Below are 20161 nucleotides of genomic sequence, written 5' to 3' on the forward strand. Positions count from 1 at the left end.
TTTAGTATGACGATTATGACTTTGTTCATCAGCAGTTTCCAGCCATTCAGTCTTCCCTTGCAGTTATCTTAAAGTGAACCCGAGGTGAGAGAGATATGGAGGCTGCCATATTTATTTCCTTTTAAACAATACCAGTTACCTGGCTATCCTGCTGATCTATTTGGCTGCAGTAGTGTTTGAATAACACCAGAAACAAGCATGCAGCTAATCTTGTCAGTTCTGACAATGTCAGAAACACCTGATCTGCTGCATGCTTGTTCAGGGGCTATGGATATCCAGGCAACTGGTATTGCTTAAAAGGAAATAAATATAGCAGCCTCCATATAACCATCACCTCTGGTTCTCTTTGAGAGTAGTTACTGAACTTTTAGTTTTGGGAGTGTGATCTCACTAACAGCAGGAGAAGCTGAGTGTGCAGCCGTAACAAATCACCAACCCACCGCTGAGCAGGGTGAAGACTAATATGTTCAGCTTTTACAGAGGGTAGCAGAAGGCAATGTCCTTACCTCTTAGTAGAAGAAACTCCCTTTTGGCACAGTTGGTTTGGCCCCGGCAGCTTCTGCTAATAGGATAATCAATTACCTCGAAACCTAAACAAAAAGAAAATTGGATAGGATCAGATAATCGAAAATTAACTTATTATTATTATGTATTTATACAGCACTGACATCTCCTGCAGCACATTACAGAGTACATAGTCATGTCACTGACTGTCCTCAGAGGAGCTCACACTCTAATCCTACCATAGTCATAGTCTAATGTCCTACCATATTATTATTATGTATTTATATAGCACTGACATCTCCTGCAGCACATTACAGAGTACATAGTCATGTCACTGACTGTCTTTAGGAGCTCACACTCTAATCCTACCATAGTCATAGTCTAATGTCCTACCATATTATTATTATGTATTTATATAGCACTGACATCTCCTGCAGCACATTACAGAGTACATAGTCATGTCACTGACTGTCCTCAGAGGAGCGCACACTCTAATCCTACCATAGTCATAGTCTAATGTCCTACCATATTATTATTATGTATTTATACAGCACTGACATCTCCTGCAGCACATTACAGAGTACATAGTCATGTCACTGACTGTCCTCAGAGGAGATCACAATCTAATCCTACCATAGTCATAGTCTAATGTCCTACCATATTATTATTATGTATTTATATAGCACTGACATCTCCTGCAGCACATTACAGAGTACATAGTCATGTCACTGACTGTCCTCAGAGGAGCCCACACTCTAATCCTACCATAGTCATAGTGTGATGTCCTACCATATTATTATTATGTATTTATATAGCACTGACATCTTCTGCAGCACATTACAGAGTACATAGTCATGTCACTGACTGTCCTCAGAGGAGCTCACAATCTAATCCTACCATAGTCATAGTCTAATGTCCTACCATATTATTATTATGTATTTATATAGCACAGCCAGAGTACATACTCATGTCCCGGGCGGGCAGGCGTGACATGACTATGGCGGGGGCGGAGCTCAGCGAAGCACCAAGGGAAGTCTCAATAGAATCCAGAGGCTTCCCTCTCTTTAGGCAAGTATCTCATTTTGTACTCGTATGTATCATAGTCTAGGGCTAATTTAGTGGGAAGCCAATTCACTTATCTGTATTTTTTTGGATGTGAGAGGAAACCAGAGTACCCGGAGGAATCCCATGCAGACACGGGGAGAGCATACAACCTCTGTGGAGAGAGTGCCCTGACTGGGTTTGGAACCGGGGACCCAGCGCACTGTAAGGTGAGAGTGCTAATCACTATGCCACCGTGCTGCCCATCACTGGTGACATGCCAGAGTAGGACCACGGTCCTCCCAGCCGGACCGCGGTCCTCCCAGCCGGACATCGGTAATGAAGACCTGTCACTGCTGAAGGCAGTGGGGGAATCTGGCTTTTCCTGCAAGAAGCAGACGCTCCCGGCCTGAAGCTACAGGTGTCAGAGTTATTCTTAGCAAGCAGTAAAATGACAAAAATGTGCGGGAGGGAGGCAAGAACCAGCAGGCAGGAGGCGAGGAGAAGCGAGGACAGCCGTGATGGAGAGGGAAGGATTAGCCACGTGTTTGGGTACTTTCATATCTGGAGGTCTGGAAACCGGAGGACCACACCGCGGGCATCAGCAATGTCGCCCAATCCGGTTATGGGCCTGAGCCCACTGACGCAGCAGTGTCCCCTTCTCAGCATCTGTAACATTGACGCGTTGCTGAAAACCTGACACAACTGCAGCAGACGGCTCAGACCCTGCCTGGGATTTCCTGTAGAGGGGCAGAAATCACTTTGCTTTAAGTGGACCTAAACTCTTGCACAGGACAGAAGGAAAACAGAGAGAATGCACCCGGTGTGTTTTTAGAGAATTTAGCCTGTGTAATTCCCCTTCATTTGTGACTAAGCACAAGTTGTAATTTGATCCGTCAGCTGTGTCGGCTGGCTGCCTTGGCAGGGCAGCGAATTTGTAAACACAGGATGTTAACCCTATGTTTGCTTTTTAAGAAAGCAGGAAGTAGACACACTGCAGAATTATTGCAGGATTTGTATCAGCTGTAACAAAAAATGTTTTTCTGTCAAGGTTTTTATGCTGTTGCTTATCTTGTAGAGCAGAGAGGAAGTTCTGAGTTCAGGTCCACTTTAAAGGTGCACTGTAGCGAGAGGGATGGCAATTTCCCAGCTGCCCTGCTGATTCTGTGTCTGCAATACTTTCAGCCACTGACCCAGAATGGGGATAAACATCAGGGGCTGCGATTAGTTTGGCCATTTCAGCTAGATGCTTGTTTCAGGGGTGTGATTCAGACACTACTGCAGCCAAATAGACCATCAGGAAAGCCAAGCAACTGTTTTGCTTAAAAAGGACATAAATATGGCAGCCGCCATATCCCTCTCACTTCAGCTGTCCTTTAAAGAGGAACTGTCACGAAAATCTTAAAAATTAAAAAAAATTAAAAAACACATACAAATAAGCAGTACATTTCTCCCAGAGTAAAACGAGCCATACATTACTTTTCTCCTAGGTTGCTGTCATTTACAGTAGGTAGTAGAAATCTGACAGAAGCAAGAGATTTTGGACTAGCCCATCTTCACATAGGGGGGTTCTCAGGGTTGTCTTTATTTTTAAAAGCATTTAGTGAATGGCAGTTGCTCCGTCCAACTGCCAAAATAGTGTGCAGCGAGCAGGGAGGCTGGCCAGCATCCTTATGTAAATCTTTCTCAGGGAATGTCTTTATAAAGAATAAAGGTCATGCTGAGAATCCCCCATGAAGAGATGGACTAGCCCAAAACCTGTTGGTAATGTCAGATTTCTACTACCTACTGTGAGTGACAGGAACATAGGAAAAAAGTAATGCATGGCTCATTTTACTCTGGAAGAAATGTACTTCTTATTTGTATGTGTTTTAAATTTTCCACTTCCTCTTTAAAGGATACCCGAAGTGACATGTGACATGATGAGATAGACATGTGTATGAATGTGAATTTCTTATCAGTGAGGGTCACACTGTAGTCACTTCCTGTCCGAGTCAGGACTGAGTTAGCCACTTACATACCTAATATTTAACTCTTTCAGACAGAGAAAGATAAAAAGGAACACAGCATAGTTATTTGTGTGCTCGGCACTGTACATACACATGCCTACCTCATCATGTCACTTCGGGTATCCTTTAACTAGGACGCCTAAAACGAACGATTTCATGATCATCAGAAGGGCCGTATTTCTGCCCCGCTGTGAGATCAGAAATTGGGTTAGGAATGAAATGAGCCAAGTGGTGACATTAGCGCCGGCTGGCGGGCAACAGAAATGGAGACGGGCGCAGCCGGCAGACTGATGGGCAGAAAGTAAATCTGTAGATAGAAGAAAACGTGCGGCTGCCGATTGCCAGATACCAGCTGCAAAACTCATGAATATAAAACGGTCTCCTGACAATCAAATTATTACCCAGAAAATCAGCCCAAATATATTCCGAATCATTCCTCAGCAGAGATGACATCTGATTTCCTGGAGAAGCAGTTAATATTCTGGGGTAGTGCGGCACGCGGACTGTCGACACGCAACGCTCGTACTCAGCTAATTCCAAATGCATTAAATACCCCAAAACGCAGGAGAGACAGCCGCAGGCACGCCAAGACTGCAGAACACCTGCGGCTGCTGCACTACTAGTCCCAGAATGACACCCCACCAACCTGCTGCAAGTTATCCGGGAGATTAAGGCCCTCTCACACGGAGGATTGGGGGCAGCAGGAACAGGCCTTCGGGTATTACCGCGTTAGTACATAGTAATCCCTGTCTGGCTAAAAGCCAAACAGGAAGTGCCGCTTGCTTGTCACTTCCTGTTTTGCAAATACAGACATGCACAGAAGCTTATTGTAAAAAGACATGCTTCTGCACATGTGTGCTGCTGCACCACCATCATTTTTGAAATCCCTGCGTCGCCATAGAGGCCGCTGTTACACGAGAACAGGAAGAAGGAAGAAGTAGTACACGCAATGGATCCGGGAGCAGTGAGTATTTGTTTACACTTGCCGCTATTTGTGCACCTGCCGCTGTTAGTGTGCCTGTTGCTGTGTCCCCCTCACCTCCACCTGGCTACCTATACTGCCTGCACCTATTCCTGGCTACCTAAACGGCTGCACCTATTCCAAGCTACCTATACTGCGGGCACCTATTCCAGGCTACCTATACTGCGGGCACCTATTCCTGGCTACCTATACTGTGGGTACCTATTACTGGCTACACCTATTCCTGGCTACCTAAACGGCTGCACCTATTCCTGGTTATCTAAACTGTGGGCACCTATTCCTGGCTACCTATACTGCGGGCACCTATTCCTGGCTTCCTATACTGTGGGCACCTATTCCTGGCTTCCTATACTGTGGGCACCTATTCCTGGCTACCTATACTGCAGGCACCTATTCCTGGCTTCCTATACTGCGGGCACCTATTCCTGGCTACCTATACTGCGGGCACCTATTCCTGGCTACCTATACTGCGGGCACCTATTCCTGGCTTCCTATACTGCGGGCACCTATTCCTGGCTACCTATACTGCGGGCACCTACTCCTGGCTACCTATACTGCGGGCACCTATTTCTGGCTACATACTGCAGGCACCTATTCCTGGCTACCTATACTGCGGGCACCTATTCCTGGCTTCCTATACTGCGGGCACCTATTCCTGGCTTCCTATACTGCGGGCACCTATTCCTGGCTTCCTATACTGCGGGCACCTATTCCTGGCTACCTATACTGCAGGCACCTATTCCTGGCTTCCTATACTGCGGGCACCTATTCCTGGCTTCCTATACTGCGGGCACCTATTCCTGGCTACATACTGCGGGCACCTATTCCTGGCTACCTATACTGCGGGCACCTATTTCTGGCTACATACTGCAGGCACCTATTCCTGGCTACCTATACTGTAGGCATGACAGCTGTAGCGACGCTCAGTGAGTCATTTGGGCGCCATCAACACAGAGCACAAATTACTGTATAAACACGGTAATTCGGCCGGCAGCAATAGATGGAAGCTGAATTGCATCTTTCCCCGCTATCCACAGTGGCCTGGAGGGGGAATGGTATTTAACGCTGCGTTTCCCCAATCTCACAACATGGGAACGTGTGCGCGATCGAGAGAATGTTGATTTGTGATGTTTCGCGCTAACGACCATCACATCGGATCTTTAACCACTTCGCATTCCGAGGTTTTTTCCCTTTGAGATTCCTGACAATTTTGGTATTTCAGCCGTCACTATTGATACATCAATCATTTTTTGATTACTTACTCCATCAAAGTCATACACGTGTTTTATTTTCAGGACAATATAGATTTTTCTTTGCGTAATATTTGTTTTCAAGAATGATTTCATTTTACGGGCACTTGATATGGAAAAAATAGGCGTAAGTGCAGAAAATAAACGTTTTTTTCATCCTTCACAAATTCTACATGATAAGTGCCACGTATCAAAATAGGTTACTTGTCTTTTTTCCGGTTAAATTAATACCCTACATGCCATATTTCCTCACTAGTTGGGAATGGGGCGCACTATTATCGCCAGCTGGCGCATTTGGATCCAATCGCTATGGCGCACAGTTTGGGGGCTCCAGTGCTGTACATATACATTGCTAAGCAACAGCACAGTAATGGATATGTACAGTGTTGGGTCCTGAAGCGGACGCCCTATTGATCGCGTGCGAACGCTACTGGCGGCAGCCATTAGATGTGTCCGCTAATATTGGGGCCAAGTATAGGTGACACATGGGGCTAGGTAGGAGTTAATATTTTACTTGGGGAGGGAAGAAAAACACTATTTAATGGGAATACAGTCACTTTAATTTTTTTTTTTACTTTTTTTTTTTTTCTTGGTTTAATGAATGAGCGCTGCTATTAGCAGCGCTCATTCACAGTTAAACGAGAGCACGCGCACGAGTATGTGCATGCGCGGGAGCGCTCGGCGGCCTTTTAACTGCAGGACTTGAATTTCACGTCCTGGAATCTACAGGGGGGGGGGCAATTAGGAATATTAAGTGGTTTAAGATCCCTGACGACTTCGGCACAAAGTGGCGCGATTGTTTGAACTGTCGTTTGCATTGGGGAAAGCTTGTTTATCGAGCTGCATCGATGAACGTTCCCCGATCCATTTAGCGGTCGGGTACAGGGCTCTACACTGGAGGTACTCTTTAATAAAGCAGGAGGAGATGGCATTACTTCCAAATGCAGGCTGCACTTGATTTGACAAACTAAATAGATTATGCAGAGCCGATACACAGGCAGATTACACAACTTGCATTTAAAACAGATGCAACAAATGCAGGATGTTAGCTTTCAATGAACAGTTTGCGCAATTCTTCAGTACTGGACTCTTCCACCTTGTTGAAGGATCCTCATGGAAGAGACCTAACCTCTAACTAGTGTGCCCCGCTGGGCGTTGGACGGCGGTGTAATACTTTGGCGTCTCAGTGAAAATCATTTCATGTAATGTGATGTAGAGCTGATTTCACTGCTGGACCCATGTGTCCCTCTCTGTAATCTCTGCGCAGGAATAAGCAGGCTTCAGGGAAGGAAGTCATTCTTCCATGGCTGGATGTGTTGCAGAACATGGCCTGTGGTCAGACGGGGGAAGAGACGAGGGGCATCTGCTGCCATACTCCGCTCTGCCCGGCTCACACTAATGGCCAGGCTGGGAGGGGGCTGCAATTAGGCAGACGAGCTCAGACAGTCTGGCCGGATTTAAAGGGAGACAATCGTTTACTATTACCATTTAAAGCGGACCTGAACTCAAAACTTCCTCTCTGCGCTAATCTCCCAGCACTCTGTTGGCTGCCACAAGGGTGACCAGGCCTAGCCTCAAACTCCCAGCACTCTGCTGACAGGCACAAGAGTGAGCCAGACCTAGCCTCATTCTCCCAGTACTCTGCTGACAGGCACAAGAGTGAGCCAGACCTAGCCTCATACTCCCAGCACTCTGCTGACAGGCACAGGGGTGGCCAGACCTAGCCTCATTCTCCCAGCACTCTGCTGACAGGCACAAGAGTGAGCCAGACCTAGCCTCATACTCCCAGCACTCTGCTGACAGGCACAAGAGTGTGCCAGACCTAGCCTCATTCTCCCAGCACTCTGCTGACAGGCACAAGAGTGAGCCAGACCTAGCCTCATACTCCCAGCACTCTGCTGACAGGCACAAGAGTGCGCCAGACCTAGCCTCATTCTCCCAGCACTCTGCTGACAGGCACAAGAGTGAGCCAGACCTAGCCTCATACTCCCAGCACTCTGCTGACAGGCACAAGAGTGAGCCAGACCTAGCCTCATACTCCCAGCACTCTGCTGACAGGCACAAGAGTGAGCCAGACCTAGCCTCATTCTCCCAGCACTCTGCTGACAGGCACAAGAGTGCGCCAGACCTAGCCTCATTCTCCCAGTACTCTGCTGACAGGCACAAGAGTGAGCCAGACCTAGCCTCATTCTCCCAGCACTCTGCTGACAGGCACAAGAGTGAGCCAGACCTAGCCTCATACTCCCAGCACTCTGCTGACAGGCACAAGAGTGCGCCAGACCTAGCCTCATTCTCCCAGCACTCTGCTGACAGGCACAAGAGTGAGCCAGACCTAGCCTCATACTCCCAGCACTCTGCTGACAGGCACAAGAGTGAGCCAGACCTAGCCTCATACTCCCAGCACTCTGCTGACAGGCACAAGAGTGAGCCAGACCTAGCCTCATTCTCCCAGCACTCTGCTGACAGGCACAAGAGTGCGCCAGACCTAGCCTCATTCTCCCAGTACTCTGCTGACAGGCACAAGAGTGAGCCAGACCTAGCCTCATTCTCCCAGTACTCTGCTGACAGGCACAAGAGTGCGCCAGACCTAGCCTCATTCTCCCAGCACTCTGCTGACAGGCACAAGAGTGAGCCAGACCTAGCCTCATTCTCCCAGTACTCTGCTGACAGGCACAAGAGTGCGCCAGACCTAGCCTCATTCTCCCAGTACTCTGCTGACAGGCACAAGAGTGAGCCAGACCTAGCCTCATACTCCCAGCACTCTGCTGACAGGCACAAGAGTGAGCCAGACCTAGCCTCATTCTCCCAGTACTCTGCTGACAGGCACAAGGGTGAGCCAGACCTAGCCTCATTCTCCCAGCACCCTGCTGATAGGCACAAGGGTGACCAGGCTTAGCCTCAAACTCCCGGCACCCTGCTGATAGGCACAAGGGTGACCAGGCCTAGCATCTAACTTCCAGCACTCTGCTGACAGGCACAAGAGTGAGCCAGACCTAGCCTGCAACTCCAAGCACTCTGCTGACAGGCACAAGGGTGAGCCAGGCCTAGCCTCATACTCCCAGCACTCTGCTGACAGGCACAGGGGTGGCCAGACCTAGCCTCATTCTCCCAGCACTCTGCTGACAGGCACAAGAGTGAGCCAGACCTAGCCTCATACTCCCAGCACTCTGCTGACAGGCACAAGAGTGTGCCAGACCTAGCCTCATTCTCCCAGCACTCTGCTGACAGGCACAAGAGTGAGCCAGACCTAGCCTCATACTCCCAGCACTCTGCTGACAGGCACAAGAGTGCGCCAGACCTAGCCTCATTCTCCCAGCACTCTGCTGACAGGCACAAGAGTGAGCCAGACCTAGCCTCATACTCCCAGCACTCTGCTGACAGGCACAAGAGTGAGCCAGACCTAGCCTCATACTCCCAGCACTCTGCTGACAGGCACAAGAGTGAGCCAGACCTAGCCTCATTCTCCCAGCACTCTGCTGACAGGCACAAGAGTGCGCCAGACCTAGCCTCATTCTCCCAGTACTCTGCTGACAGGCACAAGAGTGAGCCAGACCTAGCCTCATTCTCCCAGCACTCTGCTGACAGGCACAAGAGTGAGCCAGACCTAGCCTCATACTCCCAGCACTCTGCTGACAGGCACAAGAGTGCGCCAGACCTAGCCTCATTCTCCCAGCACTCTGCTGACAGGCACAAGAGTGAGCCAGACCTAGCCTCATACTCCCAGCACTCTGCTGACAGGCACAAGAGTGAGCCAGACCTAGCCTCATACTCCCAGCACTCTGCTGACAGGCACAAGAGTGAGCCAGACCTAGCCTCATTCTCCCAGCACTCTGCTGACAGGCACAAGAGTGCGCCAGACCTAGCCTCATTCTCCCAGTACTCTGCTGACAGGCACAAGAGTGAGCCAGACCTAGCCTCATTCTCCCAGTACTCTGCTGACAGGCACAAGAGTGCGCCAGACCTAGCCTCATTCTCCCAGCACTCTGCTGACAGGCACAAGAGTGAGCCAGACCTAGCCTCATTCTCCCAGTACTCTGCTGACAGGCACAAGAGTGCGCCAGACCTAGCCTCATTCTCCCAGTACTCTGCTGACAGGCACAAGAGTGAGCCAGACCTAGCCTCATACTCCCAGCACTCTGCTGACAGGCACAAGAGTGAGCCAGACCTAGCCTCATTCTCCCAGTACTCTGCTGACAGGCACAAGGGTGAGCCAGACCTAGCCTCATTCTCCCAGCACCCTGCTGATAGGCACAAGGGTGACCAGGCTTAGCCTCAAACTCCCGGCACCCTGCTGATAGGCACAAGGGTGACCAGGCCTAGCATCTAACTTCCAGCACTCTGCTGACAGGCACAAGAGTGAGCCAGACCTAGCCTGCAACTCCAAGCACTCTGCTGACAGGCACAAGGGTGAGCCAGGCCTAGCCTCATACTCCCAGCACTCTGCTGACAGGCACAAGAGTGCGCCAGACCTAGCCTCATACTCCCAGCACTCTGCTGACAGGCACAAGGGTGAGCCGGGCCTAGCCTCAAACTCCCAGCACTCTGCTGACAGGCACAAGAGTGAGCCAGACCTAGCCTCATACTCCCAGCACTCTGCTGACAGGCACAAGGGTGAGCAGAGCCTAGCCTCATACTCCCAGCACTCTGCTGACAGGCACAAGAGTGAGCCAGACCTAGCCTCATTCTCCCAGCACTCTGCTGACAAGCACAAGAGTGAGCCAGACCTAGCCTCATACTCCCAGCACTCTGCTGACAGGCACAAGAGTGCGCCAGACCTAGCCTCATTCTCCCAGTACTCTGCTGACAGGCACAAGAGTGAGCCAGACCTAGCCTCATACTCCCAGCACTCTGCTGACAGGCACAAGAGTGAGCCAGACCTAGCCTCATTCTCCCAGTACTCTGCTGACAGGCACAAGGGTGAGCCAGACCTAGCCTCATTCTCCCAGCACCCTGCTGATAGGCACAAGGGTGACCAGGCTTAGCCTCAAACTCCCAGCACCCTGCTGATAGGCACAAGGGTGACCAGGCCTAGCATCTAACTTCCAGCACTCTGCTGACAGGCACAAGAGTGAGCCAGACCTAGCCTGCAACTCCAAGCACTCTGCTGACAGGCACAAGGGTGAGCCGAACCTAGCCTCCAACTCCCAGCACTCTGCTGACAGGCACAAGGGTGAGCCAGGCCTAGCCTCATACTCCCAGCACTCTGCTGACAGGCACAAGAGTGCGCCAGACCTAGCCTCATACTCCCAGCACTCTGCTGACAGGCACAAGGGTGAGCCGGGCCTAGCCTCAAACTCCCAGCACTCTGCTGACAGGCACAAGAGTGAGCCAGACCTAGCCTCATACTCCCAGCACTCTGCTGACAGGCACAAGGGTGAGCCGAGCCTAGCCTCCAACTCCCAGCACTCTGCTGACAGGCACAAGGGTGAGCCAGACCTAGCCTCATACTCCCAGCACTCTGCTGACAGGCACAAGAGTGAGCCAGACCTAGCCTCATACTCCCAGCACTCTGCTGACAGGCACAAGGGTGACCAGGCCTAGCCTCATACTCCCAGCACTCTGATGACAGGCACAAGGGTGACCAGGCCTAGCCTCATACTCCCAGCACTCTGCTGAAAGGCACAAGGGTGAGCCGGGCCTAGCCACAAACTCCCAGCACTCTGCTGACAGGCACAAGGGTGATCAGGCTTAGCCTCAAACTCCCAGCACTCTGCTGACAGGCACAAGAGTGAGCCAGACCTAGCCTCATACTCCCAGCACTCTGCTGACAGGCACAAGGGTGACCAGGCCTAGCCTCATACTCCCAGCACTCTGCTGAAAGGCACAAGGGTGAGCCGGGCCTAGCCACAAACTCCCAGCACTCTGCTGACAGGCACAAGGGTAACCAGGCTTAGCCTCAAACTCCCAGCACTCTGCTGACAGGCACAAGGGTGACCAGGCCTAGCCTCATACTCCCATCACTCTGGTGACAGGCACAAGAGTGAGCCAGACCTAGCCTCATACTCCCAGCACTCTGCTGACAGGCACAAGAGTGAGCCAGACCTAGCCTCATACTCCCAGCACTCTGCTGACAGGCACAAGGGTGACCAGGCCTAGCCTCATACTCCCAGCACTCTGCTGACAGGCACAAGGGTGAGCCGGGCCTAGCCACAAACTCCCAGCACTCTGCTGACAGGCACAAGGGTGACCAGGCCTAGCCTCATACTCCCAGCACTCTGCTGAAAGGCACAAGGGTGAGCCGGGCCTAGCCACAAACTCCCAGCACTCTGCTGACAGGCACAAGGGTAACCAGGCTTAGCCTCAAACTCCCAGCACTCTGCTGACAGGCACAAGGGTGACCAGGCCTAGCCTCAAACTCCCAGCACTCTGCTGACAGGCACAAGGGTGAGCCGAGCCTAGCCTCCAACTCCCAGCACTCTGCTGACAGGCACAAGAGTGAGCCAGACCTAGCCTCATACTCCCAGTACTCTGCTGACAGGCACAAGGGTGAGCCGGGCCTAGCCTCATACTCCCAGCACTCTGCTGAGAGGCACAATGGTGACCAGGCCTAGCATCTAACTCCCAGCACTCTGCTGACAGGCACAAGGGTGAGCCAGACCTAGCCTCATACTCCCAGGACTTTGCTGACAGGCACAAGGGTGAGCCGAGCCTAGCCTCAAACTCCCAGCACTCTGCTGACAGGCACAAGGGTGACCAGGCCTAGCCTCATACTCCCAGCACTCTGCTGACTGGCACAAGGGTGAGCCGGGCCTAGCCTCATACTCCCAGCACTCTGCTGACAGGCACAAGGGTGACCAGGCTTAGCCTCAAACTCCCAGCACTCTGCTGACAGGCACAAGGGTGACCAGGCTTAGCCTCATACTCCCAGCACTCTGCTGACAGGCACAAGGGTGAGCCAGACCTAGCCTCATACTCCCAGCACTCTGCTGACAGGCACAAGAGTGAGCCAGACCTAGCCTCATACTCCCAGCACTCTGCTGACAGGCACAAGGAAGACCAGGCCTAGCCTCATACTCCCAGCACTCTGATGACAGGCACAAGGGTGACCAGGCCTAGCCTCATACTCCCAGCACTCTGCTGACAGGCACAAGAGTGAGCCAGACCTAGCCTCATACTCCCAGCACTCTGCTGACAGGCACAAGGAAGACCAGGCCTAGCCTCATACTCCCAGCACTCAGCTGAAAGGCACAAGGGTGAGCCGGGTCTAGCCACAAACTCCCAGCACTCTGCTGACAGGCACAAGGGTGACTAGGCCTAGCCTCAAACTCCCAGCACTCTGCTGACAGGCACAAGAGTGAGCCAGACCTAGCCTCATACTCCCAGCACTCTGATGACAGGCACAAGGGTGACCAGGCCTAGCCTCATACTCCCAGCACTCAGCTGAAAGGCACAAGGGTGAGCCGGGCCTAGCCACAAACTCCCAGCACTCTGCTGACAGGCACAAGGGTGACTAGGCCTAGCCTCAAACTCCCAGCACTCTGCTGACAGGCACAAGAGTGAGCCAGACCTAGCCTCATACTCCCAGCACTCTGCTGACAGGCACAAGGGTGAGCCAGGCCTAGCCTCATACTCCCAGCACTCTGCTGACAGGCACAAGGGTGAGCCAGGCCTAGCCTCATACTTCCAGCACTCTGCTGACAGGCACAAGAGTGAGCCAGACCTAGCCTCATACTCCCAGCACTCTGCTGACAGGCACAAGGGTGAGCCGAGCCTAGCCTCATACTCCCAGCACTCTGCTGACAGGCACAAGGGTGAGTCGGTCTTGTACCAGCACTGTGAGAAAGCAATGAACGAATATGTCTATATTCATACAAGAGATAAGGGAATGAGTAAGCACCTGAATTCCTGCTGACAGGCACAAGGGTGACCAGGCCTAGCCTCATACTCCCAGCACTCTGCTGACAGGCACAAGGGTGACCAGGCTTAGCCTCATACTCCCAGCACTCTGCTGACAGGCACAAGGGTGACCAGGCCTAGCCTCATACTCCCAGCACTCTGCTGACAGGCACAAGGGTGACCCGGTCCTGTACCAGCGCTGTGAGAAAGCAATGAACGAATATGTCTATATTCATACAAGAGATAAGGGAATGAGTAAGCACCTGAATTCCTCCGACCGACACTGAATGATACACCACAGCATTGATCATCCACAAGTCAGGGCCTTCTATACACTCGGCTGAGTGGGGTACAGAGAGGGATCTACACAGGTATTTCCATCTCCTCCACAATACACACAAGAAAAGCCACAGGAAACAAGGCCTTGCTCCGCAGCGAAGAGAGATGAGTCAACATAGCACCGCGAAATACCAGCACAGGATCACTCGCCGATATGTCAGGGTCACACGCCGCTGCTTATTAAACATTCTATTCAGTAACGTCCTTCTGCTACTTTCATAATCTACAAAACGTACATTGAAGGAGGATTCCAGTGAATTTATGACAAGTTTACGTAAATTAATGTATCTTGTAAATGGACCAATAAAACGTAGCAGTTAATAAACTAGTTTATGCATACATTTGCTTAACCAATTAAAGAGGAACTGTCGGGAAAATCTTAAAATTAAAAACACATACAAAGTTCATTTCTCCCCGAGTAAAATGAGCCATAAATTACTTCTATCACTTTCTGTCACTTAAAGTAGGTAGTAGAAATCGGACATTACCGACAGGTTTTGGGCTAGTCCATCTCTTCATGGGGGATTCTCAGCATGGCCTTTATTCTTTATAAAAACATTCCCTGATGAAAATTATTAATTAAAAGATGCTGGCCAGCCTCCCTGCACATTATTTTGGCAGTTTGACGGAGCAACTGTCATTCACTAAGTGCTTTTAAAAATTAAAAAAAACTGAGAACGCCCCTATGAGAAGATGGGCTAGTCCAAAAATCTGTCGGTAATGTCAGATTTCTACTTCTTACTTTAACTGTCAGCAACATTAGAGAAAAGTTATTTATGGTTCATTTTACTCTGGGAAAAATGTACTTCCTATTTGTATGTGTTTTAAATTTTAAGATTTTGCGACAGTTCCTCTTTAAGGACCACAGTATTAAAGAGGATCTGTAACGTCAAAAGATCCCCTGGGGGGTACTCACCTCGGGTGGGGGAAACCTCCGGATCCTAATGAGGCTTCCCACTCCGTCCTCCGTCCCTCAGGGGTCTCGCTGCAGCCCTCCGAGAAAGATGACGTCGATATTTACCTTCCTGGCTCCTGCGCTCAGACTGCTCCGAAGTAGGCGGAAATACCCGATCGCCGTCGGGTCTGCTCTACTGCGCAGGCGCAAGTTTCCGGCGCCTGCGCAGTAGAGCGGACCCGACTGAGATCGGGTATTTCCGTGTAGTTCGGAGCCGAGAGCAGCCACAGCGCCCCCGCTGGAGCCTGCAAAGGTAAATATTGAACTGACAGTCGGGTCTGTCGCCGGCTGTTCGGAGGGCTGCAGCGAGACCCCCGTGGGACAGAGGACGGCGCGGGAAGCCTCATTAGGATCCGGAGGCTTCCCCCACCCGAGGTGAGTACCCCCCAGGGGATCTTTTTGATGTTACAGAGTCTCTTTAAACCCCCTAGTGACCAGGCTATTTTTTTTTACAACTTTTACAAACTGAATTCCCTAAGGCCCTTTAGTGACCTGAGGAAGCGGGCAGAGGCCCGAGAAACGCGTTGCCTTTTTTAAGTGTGCTTGAATAAACCTTACCTGATCTAACCCCTTGATTTTCTGGGTTGGTTCACCTGGAGAGGTAACATACCTCATGTATTTATTTATGTCTTTATAACGTATACTCAGAGATTTATTTTTGGGCACCTCCACCTGTCTTCATTGCCCACTACACGTCCTTTGGAGGTGTCCTTCCCAGTAGTGTGGTTCCATCCAGAGCTAGTAACCCCAGTAGAGCGACCACCCGGTTCCTGCAGGACCTGGAGTACCGAGCCGGGACGGTGCGATTTCCCTGTAGGAGATATATGGTGGTTGCACCTTTGTGTGTATAACTATTCTTGTAATACTGAGCTAATCTTATCCTACGATACTGCACCATCTGGCTCTTGGTCTCGTCTTCGTCACACAGGCTACCGTGCTTCCCACACAGTGATCGCCCCTACTTCTCCACCAGAAACAAGCATGCAGCTAATCTTGTCAGATCTGACAGTAATGCCAGAAATGTCTGATCTGCTGCATGCTTGTTCCCTGTCTATGGCTTAAAGTATTAGAGGCAGATCAGTGTTCTCCCCAGAATTTTTTTCCAGCCGGGTGGCATGAAAAAGTAGCCGGGTGGGGCAAGATCAGAGAATGCAGGACCGGTGCTTCTGTGAGCATAGGAGGTGGTGACCTGATGACAACCGGGTGGTCACCAAAACTAGCCGGGTGGAGCACCCGGCTAATAGAGCCTGGGGAGAACACTGCAGATGATCAGCAGGACAGCCAAGCTACTGGTATTGCTTAAAACAAAATAAATATGACAGGCTTCAGGGGCATAAAGAGAAGCCTTTTCACTCCGGCCTACTACCCCTCTCACAAGTGCTCTAAACCCGCAGCTGAACTCTGGTCCCCTACCTCTCGTGTCCCTACCTCTCCCTCTAGATTGTAAGCCTTTGGGCAGGGTCCTCCTCCTTTTGTGTCCTACCTGATCATGCACCTCCATTACTGTGAACCCATCCTATGCATCTGAGTGAACCTAACTTGCCTAATCTCCATGCTCCCCTCCAGTGACTAAGCATTACCTTGTACTCATGCTGTGCTGTGTGATCTCCATGCTCCCATCCAGTGACTAAGCATTACCTTGTACTCATACTGTGCTGTGTGATCTCCATGCTCCATCCAGTGACTAAGCATTACCTTGTACTCATACTGTGCTGTGTGATCTCCATGCTCCATCCAGTGACTAAGCATTACCTTGTACTCATACTGTGCTGTGTGATCTCCATGCTCCCATCCAGTGACTAAGCATTACCTTGTACTCATACTGTGCTGTGTGATCCCCATGCTCCCATCCAGTGACTAAGCATTACCTTGTACTCATACTGTGCTGTGTGATCTCCATGCTCCATCCAGTGACTAAGCATTACCTTGTACTCATACTGTGCTGTGTGATCTCCGTGTTCCCCTCCAGTGACTAAGCATTACCTTGTACTCATACTGTGCTGTGTGATCTCCATGCTCCCATCCAGTGACTAAGCATTACCTTGTACTCATACTGTGCTGTGTGATCTCCATGCTCCCATCCAGTGACTAGGCATTACCTTGTACTCATACTGTGCTGTGTGATCTCCATGCTCCATCCAGTGACTAAGCATTACCTTGTACTCATACTGTGCTGTGTGATCTCCATGCTCCATCCAGTGACTATGCATTACCTTGTACTCATACTGTGCTGTGTGATCTCCATGCTCCATCCAGTGACTAAGCATTACCCTGTACTCATACTGTGCTGTGTGATCTCCATGCTTCATCCAGTGACTAAGCATTACTTTGTACTCATACTGTGCTGTGTGATCTCCATGCTCCCCTCCAGTGACTAAGCATTACCTTGTACTCATACTGTGCTGTGTGATCTCCATGCTCCATCCAGTGACTAAGCATTACCTTGTACTCATACTGTGCTGTGTGATCTCCATGCTCCCCTCCAGTGACTAAGCATTACCTTGTACTCATACTGTGCTGTGTGATCTCCATGCTCCCATCCAGTGACTAAGCATTACCTTGTACTCATACTGTGCTGTGTGATCTCCATGCTCCATCCAGTGACTATGCATTACCTTGTACTCATACTGTGCTGTGTGATCTCCATGCTCCATCCAGTGACTAAGCATTACCCTGTACTCATACTGTGCTGTGTGATCTCCATGCTTCCCTCCAGTGACTAAGCATTACCTTGTACTCATACTGTGCTGTGTGATCTCCATGCTCCATCCAACGACTATGCATTACCTTGTACTCATACTGTGCTGTGTGATCTCCATGCTCCCCTCCAGTGACTAAGCATTACCTTGTACTCATACTGTGCTGTGTGATCTGGTCTTTCTTTTATTCCTGTATTGTCATATTGCTGTATGTCACCCCTAAATATTCTCTGTAACCTTAACATACAGCATTGCGTAATATGTTGGTGCTTTATAAATACAATGAATACAATTTGCATATTCAGAGGTGATGCATTGTGAAAAATAGTTTCTCACTTAAAGCTGAATTATTGCAAATATCATCTGTTTTAAGAAGGCAAATTACACTGAGGGTTACTTTTTAGTAGGAGGACTTTTCGGTCACTTTTAGTCCTCTACACTTTCCTAGAGGTTGTGGGTCACCCTGAGCTGCTTGGGTATTCAGTGAAAAAAAGGAAACTGAACTGGGCTTGAAAGACCGACTAGGGTTCTACATTCATGCTTTGTTTTCCATGCGGGGTGAAAACAAACCAGGAGCAGATCCCACACTGAGAAACACTGGCCTGTGATTCCCAGCCTGGTCATCAGTCTCTCCCCCAGCCGAGAATTCCCAGAGGAGTCCAGGAACTGATCACTGGCCAATCCTGCTGACACTGCAGTGATCATACAGAAGACACTAATCTCCGAGGACCTCATTAGCTGCAAGACCTCTCCTCTACCTGACAAGACCTACACTGTGCCCTCCTGAGTATCCACTTCCTGGCCTAGTGGCCTGACCTCCAGGGTTAATCGCTGACCCAAGGCCTTGGCTTCCCGCTTGGTAATTGCCTCCTATAAGCACTATCAGATGCAGTCACATGGCTGGCAGATTCATCTCTTCCTATTCCAAATGCACCACTGAAATGTTGAAGCCCTACGGTCACTAATGCAGGAGCCAACAGTACATAACTAGGTATACACAAGCAATTAGAATGGAGTTCTGGTTCTCCATGAGCTTGTTGGTAATCTGTCACTTTGGGTGCTTCAACTCCTACCCCATAGAGCCATATTAATCCATGCCATGCACTGATGAGGATCAACCAAACCGAAACAGTCTGTATGCATGTTGGATTATTATGGCTCTATACAATTAACAAGCTGACACATCATTGCATTCCAGCGGCTCTGGAGGTGTGGCTAGCTTACAGGGACAACAAAGGGATGATTTACATGTCCAGCAGTGATGCATCGTGGGAGATATTATATACTCACTCCAATCTGAATAATGGCAAATACCTTCTGTTTTAAGAAGGCAAACTTTTGTTTTCATAGTATTTTAGGAATGCTGGGAATACACAATGAGATTTTTAAGTCGATTAACTGTCCGATCTTATTTTTAATCAATTTCTGATCTTTTCTTATCAATTTCCATTGACTTCTATGAGTAATTGATCAGAAATAAGATCAGACACGTCGGAAATTATCTATTGAACCATCTCTCTGTTGAAAAAAATGTATGGTGTATTCCCAGCATAAGAGGGCTTTTTGGCCCTTTGTAGCCCCTTATACACTCCTAGGAGTTTTGGTTCACCAGGAGCTTGCTGGGCAATCTGTAACTTTTAATGGAGTGATTGTTGTCCGTTATAAATGACTTTCGAATGACTAACCATGATTATAAAAGTAATGGATTCACCCGGTTGGATCAGACTACATGGACAATAGTAGACTCGTCACGTCTGTGACTTTTATATTCCAACTATACTTGGAATAAAGTATAGGTAATAAAGTAGCTTGCCCATCTCAGTACGAGAGGATAGGCAAGCATGTGCAGGGCTGTGGAGTCACTACAAAAATCATCCGAGTCAGAAGCCTCCGTTTATGAAACCACCAACTCAGACTTCGAGTACCAAAAATTGCTCCGACTCCTCAGCCCTGAGCGTGTGAATGAAGCCACACATGTATGCGTACACTTTGGGGCAGTGTTGTACAGACGCAAAGCTCAGCGTTTTCCCCAGGCTCTTTTAGCCAGATGCTCCACCCGGCTCATTTTGGTGAGCACCCGGCTGTTATCTGCTCACCTCCTCCTATGCTGTAAGCAAAGTTGCTCACACAAGCACCCGCCCTGCATTCTCTCATCTCTCCCCACCCGGCTACTATTTCATGCCACCCGGCTGGAAAAAAATTCTGGGGAGAACACTGAAGCTAGTGACACTGAAGGTGAACCTAGGGGTCAGTTTAGAATGCAGGATCTTTAGGCAACGCCAGGAGGCTCCCGTACACACAGATTCTCCGACACGATGGTCCGCATTTAATCCAGTGTTTGTACATCGCTTTAGGTTGCATACAGGATTCTTCTAGGCACAGACCTTAGACAGTGGCTTTGGCTTCAAACTACACTTCAACATCAAAACACCGTTAAATAGTTGTGCTTTATACACCCTTTGAATAGAACCCGAGGGGAGAGGTATATGGAGGCTGCCATATTTACTTTTTAAATAAATGCGCATTGCTGTTCTGCTGATCCTCTG

General features: G+C 49.7%; 1 protein-coding gene across 5 annotated transcripts in view; it reads right to left on the reverse strand.

The window, feature by feature from the left end:
• Window positions 1-20161, reverse strand: part of TSNARE1 (t-SNARE domain containing 1) — a 557339-nt gene that overhangs the window by 515979 nt on the left and 21199 nt on the right. For all 5 annotated transcript variants that reach the window (XM_068238108.1, XM_068238109.1, XM_068238105.1 and 2 more), the window contains exon 2: window positions 507-590. The gene's annotated coding sequence lies outside the window, so the exon portion shown is untranslated. The remainder of the gene's footprint in view (window positions 1-506; window positions 591-20161) is intronic.

The sequence above is a fragment of the Hyperolius riggenbachi genome, chromosome 5 (genome assembly GCF_040937935.1).
Source record: "Hyperolius riggenbachi isolate aHypRig1 chromosome 5, aHypRig1.pri, whole genome shotgun sequence".
Classification (NCBI taxonomy): domain Eukaryota; kingdom Metazoa; phylum Chordata; class Amphibia; order Anura; family Hyperoliidae; genus Hyperolius; species Hyperolius riggenbachi.